General features: G+C 41.3%; 1 protein-coding gene across 2 annotated transcripts in view; it reads right to left on the bottom strand.

Moving 5' to 3' along the window:
- Window positions 1–14,307, bottom strand: part of LOC129701509 (protein diaphanous homolog 1-like) — a 168,510-nt gene that overhangs the window by 14,140 nt on the left and 140,063 nt on the right. The window lies entirely within an intron of this gene.

Raw genomic sequence — 14,307 nt, 5'->3', positions numbered from 1 at the left:
TAAAAGGCACAAAGCACTGGAGTAACTTAGCAGGTCAGTCTGAAGAAGGGCCCGACCCGAAACGTCACCTCTCATCTTCCAGAGATGCAGCCTATTCCACTGAGTTGCTCTAACACTTAGATTTGTTCTTTTAAAAGTAAAAAAGCGATGGAAGAGGTTAATTTCATTACTGGAAGGAAATGAGCAGTCTAGAGAGGAAATTTATGGAAGTTACTGCCAGATCTGTAAAGTTTTGGCTGAGTGGATAGTTTGTCTACACTGGGTTTGTTTTCTTTGGAACAGAACCACTTGAACATTTAATTGTGGTGGATAAAGTTATAGGGGGCCTAGAGAGGGTATAAGGGAGGTCAATAATCAAGAGTCACAAACTTAAATTGGTAAAAGGATGATCGGGGAGACGAGGGGGATATCTGCCTGATAAAAAGAAACCTTTATATTTGAAATGCTTGGCTGTGCATTTGAAATGCATTGACCTGTAAGGGTAAAGATCCAAAGATAGGAATGAGAATAGACTAAATAGAGCCATTAACCAGTGCAGACACAATGGGCTGGATGTCCAAAGTGTCACAAGTGTCACATATGATTCTTCATATTGGCTGAGGATGCTCTCACTTTGTTACTTAGAAAGAAAAAGATGCTTTATATTTTGCAGAATTCTGACCTTTCTCCTAAATTGCTGAATGTAGGGAAAATGAAACGTTAAAAAACAGATTTGTAGATTTTTAGCAGATAGTATTAATGGCTACAAAACCAAAAAGGACAAATATCAATAGGCCTCCAGTGTACTAGAGGCAGGTGAGAATCAAGGGCACTGCAGTTTTGATATTCTGTTTCTGCACATTCAAGAGGTTGTTATACTCAGGGTGAATCAGAAAATGACCAGGTCACTCTGCAAGATCACACTGGCAATTGAAAAAGGCAAGGGTTATTCTCATAAAATAATTTGTAATGGTGTGAAAACATTGGTTTGGAAAACATTGGCAGTGAGGATCAAAGGCAGAAAAAAAAGTAAGGCTTGGGGCCGCACAATGGTGTAGTGGTAGAGTTGCTGCCTTACAGCGCCAGGGATCCTGGTTCGATCTTGACCTTGGGTGTTGTCTGTACCGAGTTTGCACATTCTCCCTGTGACCACGTTTCCTCCAGGTGCTCCGATTTCTTCCCATATCCCAAAGACATGCGGGTTTGTAAGTTAATTGTCCCCTGTAAATTGTCCCTCGTGTGAGGAGAGAACGTGTATGGGTGATTGTGGTCAGTGTGGACTCGGTGGGCCGGAGGACCTGTATCCACACTGTATTTCTAAGCATAACTAAACTACAAATGCTGGATCAGTTTATGTATTCATGCAGCAACAAAGACAAGGCATCACCTGCTATCTTGGTCATGACCTGGATCCCCTTCATTTCACCTGCTGCTACAAAAGGTCGACAGTAGTTGCAAACTTGCTATCTCCCCACTCAATGCTGGGTCATGTACGTCAACCTGTTGTTCATCAACACCATCAGCCCTTCCAAACTCATTGCAAACTCAGGAAATTGGGTCTCTGCTCTTTCGCCTGCAACTGGATCCATTAATACCATCACAGACCACAATGACAGGTAACAATGAGTACAATGAGTAGGAGGAAGATTAAAAAGTTGATGAACTGGTGCCAGAATAACAATCTTACTCTCAACACGAGCCAGACCAAGGAACTGATTGTTGACCATGAAGGAAAAGCCAAGGGACAGTGCACCTGTCTTCATTGGTGGAACGGGAGGAAGAGTTTCAAATTCTAGGATGTATACATCTTTGATGGTCTGTCCTGGGCCCACACATTGATGGAATCATAAAAAAAGCCCACCAATCCTACTACTTTCTCAGAGGTTTGAGGAGATTCAACATATTGCTGAATGCTCTGTCAAACCTCCACAAGTGTACAGTAGGCAGCATAATGATTGGTTACATTGCAGCCTGGTTCAGTAATTTAAATACTGAAAAACAAAGGAGGCTTCAGAAAGTGGTAAGCATTGCCCAGTCCATCATGGGCTCTGAACTTCTCACCATCGAATAGATCTTTTGACGCACTGCCTCAAAAAGTAGCTGATATCATTAATGTTCCACACTACCCCAGCCACACTCGGTTTGCACTGCTACCATCAGGAAGCTAAAGGAACCAGAGAATCAAGAACAGCTTCTTCCCATCAATTATCATGTTCTTGAACCACCCAAATGACATCCCTACCTCAATTTTACCACTACAGACTTGCACTATATAATTATGTTTTTGCACTAACATGGTATAGCTCACGTAGACCATCTGATAATTTATTATATATTCATTGTTGTTGCATCCAATGTGCATCCAATCTAATGCTGCAGCAAAAAAAAACATAACAGAGTTGTGTCTGCCCCATTTCAGGAAGGATGTGGAGGCTTTGGAAAGGATGCAAGAGTGTCAAGCGTATCAAGAGGTTTACCAGGGCACTGGCTGGATTAGAGGCTGTTAGCTATAACGAAAGGTTGGACAATCTGGGGTTGTTTTCCCTGGAGCGTTGGAGGCAGAGGTTGATACACTTGATACATGTTTATAACATTTTCCCAGGATGGAAATGTCAAATACTATAAGGAAAGTTTAAAAGGAGATATCCAGGAGATGTTTTCTTTACATAGAGTGGTAGGTACCCGGAACGCAGTGCCAGGGGGATGGTGGAAGTAAATATGATTGTGGTGTTTAGAAGGCTTAGAAGATAGACACAAGACACAGTACTTCACTGGGTGGTGCCAGCAATGACTGCCTCGCCAACAGTCTGTCTGTCCCTTTCTTCTTCGTTGTTTTTTTTAGTATGTGTTAAATGTTTGTATTTAGTGTTCTTTAGTTTGTTTTATATTGGGGGTTGGGGGAAACTTTTTCTAATCTCTTACCTCGATGGAGATGCGATTTTATCCCTTATCTAATCTCCGTCTGCACTGCAGCCTAACATCGATGAGTTTGCCGCCTTTGCTAAAGACCGACTTCGAGAGCTCCAACATCATGGAGCCGTTTGCCAGTCATCGACCTCTGAGCTCTACCACGGGTGCCAGCAGACTGTAACATCGTGGAGCCGTGGCCTCTGGTCAGAGACCTACTTCGGGAACTCCAAGCGGCAGAAGCTTCAACCGCCCCGACGCAGGAGCCTTGACCGCCCTGACGTGGGATCTTTGACTGCCCCGACGCGGGAGCTTTGATTGCCCCGACGCTGGAGCTTCGACCGCCGGTTGCGGGAGCTTCGATCGCCCCAACGGATGGTGTGACTGCCCCGACCGCAAGAGAATAATGTGGGAAGAAGATTAGACTTTATTACCTTACATCACAGTGAGGAATGTGGGGAATCCGCTGTGGTGGATGCTTATGTTAACTTTTATGTAGTTACGTGTCATTGCTTTTTTAGTATGGCTGTATGGTAATTTACATACACTATACCTTAATTGGTACACGTGATAATAAAAGACCTTTGAAACCTTTGAATGTGCTGGGAATAAAGTGCTGGGAGCACATGGAGACTTAAGAGATTCATTTAATTTGGCATAATGTTTGGCACAGACATTGTGGACCTGTTCCTGTGCTGTACAGTTCTATGTTTTTGTTTAGACACGTTTGACACTCTTGAAATAGATCAATACAGGGCAAAGTCAAAATCCCCAGGCTTTGCTGTGGTTCACAGCTGTTGAGATTTAAAATGCTTTAAAATTGAAAAATAATTGAAAACAATGAAACCATTAAAAACAAACTAAAATTAAAAAATAAATTTAATAAAATCTTCAAACAATAAAACAAATTAATTTATTTTGTTTTAAATGCAGCTTTTATGAGCAAATACCCATTGGAAATGTTGGGGTATTTAGTGCTGAGCTGCAAGTAATTGCCTGCAAGATTTATCAGAACTTTCACATTCATTTGTAATCCTAAACTTGCTGGCATTTTGGAGGTACTGTAAATGCTGGCAGGTCCTCACAGAACTACTAGCATTTCCGGGAAAATCCTGGCACAAAAATATTCCCTGCAATACTTTGGTTGGCAGGCTGCCAGCACCTTCTGTTCACCTGGCCTTGATAAGAATATAATTCCTTCTATTGAGCAAAGAAACAAGATTTGGTCTACGATCAATCAACTTATTGGCTATGTTATTCACTTACAATAAAAGGACACGCTGCATCTTGTTGTGAGAAAAATGTGTTCTTTTAGCATATTTTAGTTCAACTTGCAAAATCGAAACATCTGTAATTCCATATTTCAATTTTTGCTCCTTACCACGGACTGAAGTCTGGATCACCCACCAGCTTTCCTATCTTGTTCCCCAATGCATTTAAATCTGGTTGAAGTTGAAAGAGCGGAGAAAAGGTGACATAATTGCTAGAGTCAGGGCCTGAAGAGTTGTGTGGCTCAAGATTAGAGCAAGGGAGCTGTGGAATGACAGAGGGTCTGCGATTGAGCCTGGGTTTCTTGGGGGTCAAGTGAAATTGTGCTATGTGTGGGAGAAGATACTAATGGGCCTGTCCCACTTGGGCGATTTTTCAGGCGACTGCGGCGAGTGTCAAGTTGCCAGCAGTCGCCTGAAAAGCCGGCAACTGGAACGACGACTGTCAGAGACACACACACACACCACTTCCTTCACAAGCCCGTTATGCAGACAGGGGACAGGTCAAGCGTGGGGAGCGCTGTCTGAGTGAAATGCACACGGTGCAAAGCCAAGGTGATACAGACACACACCGCATTTGACAGCTAAAGCACAGAGTAAGGTAAGTCCTTTAAGAGAGAGGATGGTGGGGGGGGGGGGAGAGGGGGGAGAAGTAGTGGAGACAACTTTGAAGAAGCCAGAGATATACGACTGAAGCTCGGTGGACATTTAACATTACCGGTCGGTTTTCCTTGGTTCTGAAAACGACTGCTTACGTTTCTTTTCCACAATGAGCCAAAGAAATTCGCCATCCAGCACTGGCCACAACCTGCGAGAACTTACGAGAACCTTCAACCTCCTGGCAACCCACTAGGACCTCCTGGCGACCCACCTTCGGCACGAGAATTCTCGCTACTCTCCATGGCGGCTTCAATCTGGTCACCGCTAATTTTTCAACATGTTGAAAAAATTTGCAACGACCATAATGAGGCCGCAACTAGTTCCCAGAATGCAGGAACTCCTCACGACCTTGAAGGCGACTCCCCAGGCAACCACCCGCGAACATGTGGCAACCATGTGGCGACTGCATAGTCTCCTGCAGTCGCCTAAAAAGTTGCCTCAGTGGGACAGGCCCATTAGGATCAAAGAGAGCCATGGAGCACATTACAGGAGTCTCAATCCATTATTGCAATGTTCCATAAGTACTTATAGTACTTTCTGATACAACGTGACCAAATCTCCTTAGGTTTCTCAAAAGGATTCTTGTACCCCTTGTGCACAAGTATTGCAATCACAAGGTCAAACAGGAATCAATCGAGGAAGCTCCCACTCCGATTTCTGTAACAACATAAAACTACCTGAAGATTGTACAAAAAACAATCTGCTGTAGGAACTCAGATGGTCAGGCAGCATCTGTGGAGGAAGAGGAATAGTCGTGTTTCAGGTCATGGGCACTGATTGTAGAGTCTTGACTATCTCTCTGCCTCCAGGAATGCTGCCTAATCTGCTGAATTCCACCAAGAGACACTAGGAACTGCAAGTGCAGGTTTACAAAAAGAGACACAAAGTACAGGAATAGCTCTGGTCAGACAGCTTCTTTGGAGAACAAGGATATGTGTCATTTTGGGTCGGGACCCTTCTGGAGACTGATGAAGGTGACATTTCAGATCAGGACCCTTCCTCAGACTGAATGGGTGACGTTTCGGTTTGGGACCCTTCCTCAGACTGATCACTTCTGGATGAACTCATTGATAGGTGATATTTCGGGTCGTGGCCTTTCTTCAGGCTGGTCAGTCTGAAGAAGGGTCACAACCCAAAACACCATCTATCAATACGTTCCTCCAGGGGTTTGCTCTTTGCTCCAGATCCCACCATCTGTATTCTCCTGGGCCTCTACCTGGAGATGGCCTCTGATGTACTTCAGTCTAGATTAAAAAGAATGTCAGATAATGCTGAAAAGAACAGTGTGCTGTTTCTTTTCCAAATTCTCTTTTCCACATGAAGTCGATTTCTCCTTCAACTACTGCACAGGATCAAACATTTTTCCCAAGAGCACAATTTTGGAATACAAACAAATGTTAGTCAAGTAACTTAAAGCAGATGTAGCAGACCCAGTCAAACATATGGAGGGAACGTGATAAAGCTACTTTTTCATCCAAAGAAGTTTGCATGTGGAATGTGTGCAGTTCAACAAGAATTTATGGTTTCCAAACACAAAGGCCTCAGTTCTGGCCCCACTTTAATACTGAGTTTATTTTCAACGATAACTTTACTGAGTCACAATAGAACCAAAATAGCATGCAACAATTGGCCAGATGTCCTGTGTCGGCTGCCTAGAATTTCATCCATATAATGCAACAATGCTGGAGTCTGAAAGAAAGGAACAAGACACAGCAGATGGAAACTGAGAAAGGCAAAAGCGAGGTTCTTGGTTTAATAGCATTTAGGAAGATGACTTAAATGTAAATTCAGCTCATTCATGCATATTATTGAATCAGACAATTGTTAAGCACATTTTGCCTTCCTTCAAAGAAAATGACAAGCACTTAGTTTCAACTTTAACGTGATTAAATCCCCTTCCTAGTTTCAAAATGAACAAGTTACAGCTGAAAATCGTATACCTAAGTAGACTGTTTTAAATATAATACTGGGATAATTTAAAAGCTACTTTTCAATTTCTCAAGTTTTAAAATCATTTTGTGGATTGCCTTTCATTTTAAGAATTTATGGCAAAGTACGATGTAATATCACAAAATAAGCAATTTAAATTGAAAAATAGTTCAATATTAATGGACTGATTTTCTGATAAAGAACTTGACTGCAATCAGAAAGACGTTTTTTTAAATCCATTTTAAGCTATGAGCCGATTTAAGGTGAAGTTGTTTTGAAAACTGATGCTGGGAGATAAAGTACTGAAATATCTCTGGCAGCAGTTTTTACTCATTAAAGAGACAGAAAAGAAAAGCACTGTTCCTGATCAGTGAATAGAACATCTTGCTAATTAAACATTTGTCGAATAATAAGTGTTGGTTCTGCTTCATGTGTCTTTTCAGTAGCTTTTGGAATCAGCTCATGCAGTGAAGTACAAATGATGGCAAGTACTCAACATAGCAATGGAATCAAAATCAGATTTAGGTTTTCAAAAATATTAATTCTGGAAAGAGACAGCATGACTGCTCTCATTCCATACTAATTGTACAAAGTACACATACATTATTGAACAATAATGGTCGTGACGCACAACGGCCTAACATTTTGTTTTCCACAGGCTGAAGTTGGAAAAGAAAACCAGAGCAGGAAGAGACCTTGCATTCCTGCCGCACAAAGGGAAGTTGCCTGGAGGAAAAGGACAAACTCCTTAATTGGACAAGCTTTCAGGATGTTGCTTTACAATGCATGAACTCCTGTGAGATAATCCACTACCCGTGCCAGACTTCAGTTTAGAACATTAACTCATGAAGAGCAGATGGGAAGGGGTTTAAGCTGCAGTGGGTGGAAGTTGATTTGACGCAGGAGAGGGGATGGGGGGAGGGGTTCCAGGCGACGATCTGGCCTCAGACCTGCCTTAGATCAAAATTCTTGGGTCCTTGAAGATCTGAACGGAAACGGGGCAGAGGACGGATATCCACTTGTTTACATGCCTACACATTAAATGTAAAAGTAGAAATGTGCGTCAGGATCATAAGCATGAATAGAATAAATGCTGATTTCAGGTGCTTTCCTGTTTTAGGTTTAGGTTTATTATTGTCACATAGGTGCAGTGAAAAGGTTTGCTTTGCTGGAACAATGTAGAACAGCCTAACATTAATCTGCATATGATTTACTTTTGGAAGATGCCAAGCCTTGTATATTTAATACTTCTGTTGTTTTAGTTCGACTGTACATGGAAAAAGGTTCTATTCAAGCCGATGATGCTATATTTAAGAGGGAGTTAGATGTGGCCCATGTGGCCAAGGGGATCAGAGGGTATGGAGAGAAGGCAGGTATGGGATACTGAGTTGGATGATCAGTCATGATCATATTGAATGGCGGTGCAGGCTCGAAGGGCCGAATGGCCTACTCCTGCACCTAATTTCTATGTTTCTATGAGCAGATCTCATTTGGACAAATGCTTTAAAAGATAGTAAAAGGCTGAATATATCTTTCCATGCATTGACCAGCAAATGCAATTTTACCGAAATATTGCATTAAATGTTTTTGAGGAAACTGAAAGCTCTTAGCAAATGAGATTTGGATGGATGGTTAACATATATTATTTAGTTAACAGAAAGACATTGGGTATAAATGGGTCCTTTGCTGGTTGCAAGATGTAATGAATAATACTTTGGTGCTGAAACCTCAACATTTAACATTTGAGGAAATTACATGGATGGTGGCTCCAAGCCAAGTTGCTACATTTAGAAATGAAACATAAATGGGAAAGGAAAGCAATTTGAAAACAGACAGAAGGATATACAGATGACAGACACAAAATGCTCAGGAGTCTGATAGGTGTCAACCTGAAACATCACCCATTCCTTTTCTCCAGAGATGCGGACTGACCTGCTGAATACATTTTGTGCCTAATTTCATTGTAAACCAGCATCAACAGTTCCTTCCAACACAAAGCTGTACAGATTATGGATAAGCAAAGACCTGCCAAATGGAACATAATGTTGAAAAATGTAAATGTTCATTTTGGCAGGAAAAGGTTAAAAAAAAGCATTGTGCCTATTACAGGGCTCTTGGATTGGGAGGATTTTGTGTACCTAGTGCATGATTTAGTAAAGGCAATTAGGGAAGTGTAGCATGTAATTAGGGAAATAAACAGAATGTTATATTTTATTGCTTGGGGAGTTCAGTAAAATAGAGAATAGTGAAGTTGTGTTTCTGTTATATGGGATACTGTTGAATCCACATTGGAGTATTTTTACGGTATTGAGGTCCTTACATAAGATTTTTTTTAATCCATTGAATGCAGTTCAGTGGTTTCCTGCATTAATATCTGGAATGAGTCTTCTGAGGATGGTTTGGATGAGTTGGGTTTGTTACCCCGATAATTTAGAGAGTGCAGGAGATCGATGGATACACAAAAGATTTTGAAGGGTGGTGACAGGATGGACAAGAGGGTGCTTTTTGCTGTGGAGGAATCCAGAACGAAGGGTCACTGTTAAAAACAGACTAGGTGTTTTATTTCTCCGAGGGTATTCAGGTGTTAACGATACAGCGCGGAAAATGGCCCTTTGGCCCACCGTGTCCACACCGCACAGTGATCACCCCATACACTAACACTATCTTACATACATACACTTGGGACAATTTCTACCAAAGCCAAACTACAAACTTATCTTAGGAATATGGGAGGAAACAGGAGCACCCGGAGGAAACCCACACAGTCACAGGGAGAACGTATAAGTTCCATACAAACAGCACCCGTAATCAGGATTGAACCCGGGTCTTTGGCACTATAAGGCAGCAACTCCACCGCTGTGCCACCCCAAGCGTTACTTTTTTTCTGTCTCACAGAGTCAAGAGCTTAGACCATGCTTCTACAATGAGCTTTAGAAGCAAAGTCTTTGAATACTTTTTACGGCAGAGGTAGATACATTCTTGGTAACAAAGGGACAAATAGACTATGACTATGCAGGAATGGAGCGTTCACGTTACATTCAGATCCGATCCTATCGTACATCACCATCAACCTTCTGCCAAAATGAAGCTTTAACTTCCAATCTCTGCCCTTTAACCAATTCCTTATTTAAGATAATATCTAATCCTCAACCCCAAATGCATGAGCCATTATTGTATGCAACAGATGTTAATGCAAATATACCATACTCACTAATACCTATTATGCACTCTGTTCACTGCATCCTCAAATCATTACCTTTCCTTAAACCATGTTGTCTCCAACCAATGTAAAAAGAAGGAACTGCAGATGCTGGTGTACAAAAGTGCATGACCTCCTGAGTTACTCCACTAATTAAAGAGAGGCAGCAGCAGTGCTGCCTTGCAGCACCAAAGACCTGGGTTTGATCCTGACCGTGTGCTGTTTGTTCAGAACCTGTATGTTATCCCTGCGACTGCATGTGTTTGCTCTGGGTGCTCCGGTTTCCTCCCACATTCAAAGGTGTACATGTTGGTAGGTTAGTTGACCTCTGTAAATTGTCCCTAATGTGTAGGATAGAACTAGTGAACAGGGTATCACTGGTCAGCGTGGGCACAATGGGCCCAACAGCCAGTTTCCCAGCTGTATCTCTATAACTAAGACTAATATGATTTTGTCTGGGGAATGGTCTCGACCCAAAACATTGTCTGTTCCTTTTCTCCAGGGATGCTGCTTGACCCGCTGAGTTACTACAGCCTCTACTGCTGTGTTCGGTTTAAAACAGCATCTACAGATCCTTCCTACATATTATTTTCTACTTGTTCACTAATATTACCTTGAGAAAGATGCCTGTGGTCATGTCACATTGGTTGAAGGAATGAGAGGAGACGGCCATTTGGTCCACCATGCCGAACATAGCCTATTGAAAGATATAACTAAATGTCCCTCTCATTCCTCATCGCCCTAGAAATTTTGTTAAAAGAATGCTGAAAACTAATAAAAAATGCAAACACCAATCTGTGTGAGAATTAGAAATGACCGGAAAGGAACATGTTTTTAAAGACTGATAATGCAACAGATCCAATAATCTGAAATGAAAAAAGTTGCTTTGACAAGAAGATAAATATAGCTAATCCTCGTGTTAAGAGAGGAAAGCAAAGAATAAAATGATGCATAGAGTGTCTATTTAGAGATATATGCGAGACGTTGAAAGCGGTCTAGGATTGTGATTGAGAATCAATCAAGGCAGATAACAGCAAGAAGACAAGAAGCCATAAAAAAACAAGGACCAGGAATTCTGCTTGGGTGATATATTCAGAGTTGGGGCATAATAAACATATGACTGAAATTTCACAGTACTATTAATAACCTGATTCTTAATAAAGATTTAAAACAAATAATTTCTTGCAGAACTCAAGCCAGCTAAATGTTAATTGATGTACAAAGCTATAAAGAGGAGACACAGTATGCTTCCAGACAGTTTTCCACTAGTAGATTAGTAACATGAGAAGAATGTCTGTACAAATGCCACATCGTTAAAACAAAGTATGTTTAAAGGTTCAAATTCCTTTGCATGCAGATTCAAAGAAGTATTCCAGAAAACTTTAAATATTCAAACTGAGAGGAAAATATGGTGACACAGAAATCACCGCTGATGTTCACAAGTGCAATCGAAGCATTGAGTCCAGTGAGGCAGTGAGAGATTGGATGACCTCCACTGCTACAGTGCATGGACATGGAAATATTGACAAGTGTTCTGCAGCTAGGAGACTGGTTCCTGACAAGTCACGATCTAGATATCAAAACGGTGTGAGCCAACACATATTAACCAAATTCGGACCACAAAATGGTGGGATAAAATTGGGGCGGCATAGTGGCACAGCAGTAGAATACAGTGCCAGAGATCCCGGTTTGATAATGACTAAGGGTGCTGTCTGTACGTAGTTTACACGTTCTCCCTGTGACCCAGTCGGTTTTCTCCTGATGCTCCAGTTTCCTTCCACGCTCCAAAGGTGTACAGGTTTGTAGGTTAATTGGTTTTGATGAAATTGTAAATTGTCCCTAGTGTGCAGGATAGCGGTAGTGTACGGTGTGATCGCTAGTCGGCCCAGACTCGGTGGGCCAAAAGGCCTGTTTCCGCGCTGTATCTCTAAACACTAAAAAGGCAGTTGATGAAAGATTTCCGAAAATGGTAAATATGCAAGCAAAGTCTGTGCCGATAAGAAGAAAATCTATAATTCAGGAATGGCCAAATCTGCAACTTGCATCCATGGTGGATACAGCTACAAATCATTCACTGAATCTCGGCACAAAAACACTGTAAAATGCCACTAGGTACTACAGTAATTCAACAGTTCTTGTAGCATGTCTGGAGAACACTGATAGGTGCCGCCTGAAGAAATATCCTGACCCGAAACGTCATCTATCCATTTTCGCCAGAGATGCTGCCTGACCCACTAAGTTACTCCAGCATCTCATGTCTATCTTTGGTATAAACCAGCATCTGCAGTACCTTTGTATAGTATTATCGATAAGTGCCGTTTCGGATTGGGACTCTTCTTCTTTGTTTCCACATTTTCCTGTTGCTGTATTTGATTGCAATACAATTGAATGGTAATAAAACATATTTGTAACCTTGATAGCCCAGGTGTGATGTTTGTAACAGTGGCTTAATATGTAGAGACAACAGAAGCGTTATGAGGAGGAGTGGGTTGAGGGGAGAGAAGAAAAGTAGAACTTTATTAGCTGATGAAAAATACACGGTAGTGATAGATTACTCATTGTCCCACTATAGATTTAACAGCAAAATCCAAGGAATTTAAGTCTTTAGGTTTATGCATTTAATAGATTAATTGGAGGACAATGTCCATGCTGAACATGATGCTAAGTTAAACTGATCACAGGTCACATTTGTCACAGTTCTTGTGCCCTTTCTGAATTAATTTTACAGCTAGTGGGGCAGTGTTCTTAAAGTAGTTTTAAAACCAAATTTAACGATCAAACAGCTGCACACTCACTGATTGTTAAATATTTTATCGGGTTACCTCCCCCCACCCCCGTTCTCCCCTCAACCACCATCAAAGGGATTTACAGGAGTCGCTGCCTCAAACAGACAGCTAGCATCATCAGAGACCCAAACCACCCTGGCCACACACTCATTTCATACCTGCTAACGGGAAGAAAATATAGAAGCCTGTGTATAAATATATACATTTGTATATAAATGTGTGTGTGTGTGTGCGCGCGCGCGTAGAACAATTTTTTTGTTTATTATATAGTTTACAGAATACTATATATTCTGTAAACTATATAATAAAGTTATTATTATAAACTATAATGCTGCTGTATTGCTGCAAGAAAGAATTTCATTGTTATGATTTGAACATATGTCAATAAAACTCTCTTGACAAATGGTGAATATTGTTAGATGTACCAATGTATCTTTTCATCCAACTGACCAATAATTTGTTATTTAATTTAAAGTGCCTAACATTAAATTATACAAACTGTGTGTAGACCGAATAATGAGAGGTAGAGACAAAATGCTGGAGTAACTCAGCGTGTGAGGCAGCATCTCTGGATAGAAGGAATGGGTGACGTTTCGGGTCGAGACCCGTCTTCAGAGTGCTGTCAGGGGAGGGGGCGGAACAAAGTACGAGGATGTTTCCACTCGTGGGAGAGCTTAAGACCAGAGGCCAAAGCCTTAGAATAAAAGGAAATATATTTAGAAAGGAGATGAGGAGGAACTTCTTTAGTCAGAAGGTGGTGAATCTGTGGAATTCATTGCCACATATGGTTGTGGAATCCAAGTCAATGGATATTTTTAAGGCGGAGATAGACATATTCTTGATTAGTAAGGGTGTCAGGGGCTATGGGGCAAAGGCAGGAGAATGGGGTTGAGAGGGAAAGATAGATCAGTCATAATTAAATGGTGGGGTAGACTTGATGGGCTGAATGACCTAATTCTGCTCCTAGGACATGAAGTTATGAAACAGGGCTAATCCATTCAGATTCTAAAATCTGTTATGTCATTTAATTAGACTGTGATAGTTTTCCTCACATTAATTTCATTTTGATTCATTAACCCCCAAAAATTGTGTTGGTTTGCCTTAAAAGTCTCCATTTTCCAGCTTTCACAGCATTTTTGTAGGTGGATTAAAGATGCCTTTCAGATTTAGAACATAGAACAGTGCAGCACAGGAACAGGCCCTTACGACCCATAATGTCAATGCTGAACCCGATGCCAAGATAACTTTATCTGCCTGCACTTAATCCATATCCCTCCATTTTGTGCGTATCAATGTGCCTCTTAAACACCACTATTACATCCGCCTAAGATTTATATGGAAAACCATGCTTCCTGCTTTTCCAAAAAATGTCTTCACCATTCGATCTCCCTTCCCAACTCTTGTGTTTGTGTTTCCTCAAAACAACAAAGTACTTTTCTGATTCCAATGAACAAACCATTTTGCCTTTGAGATACCTGTATTCCACCACCTCCCACTCACCACAATGTCAGTTTGTAAAGCTGGCAAGCTATTGCTGCACTCTCGAGAGTTTGGAGGGTATGCCGTGTACTAAATTAAG

The sequence above is a fragment of the Leucoraja erinacea genome, chromosome 11, assembly GCF_028641065.1.
Source record: "Leucoraja erinacea ecotype New England chromosome 11, Leri_hhj_1, whole genome shotgun sequence".
Lineage (NCBI taxonomy): Eukaryota > Metazoa > Chordata > Chondrichthyes > Rajiformes > Rajidae > Leucoraja > Leucoraja erinaceus.
This window is presented reverse-complemented; position numbering and strand designations above follow the sequence as displayed.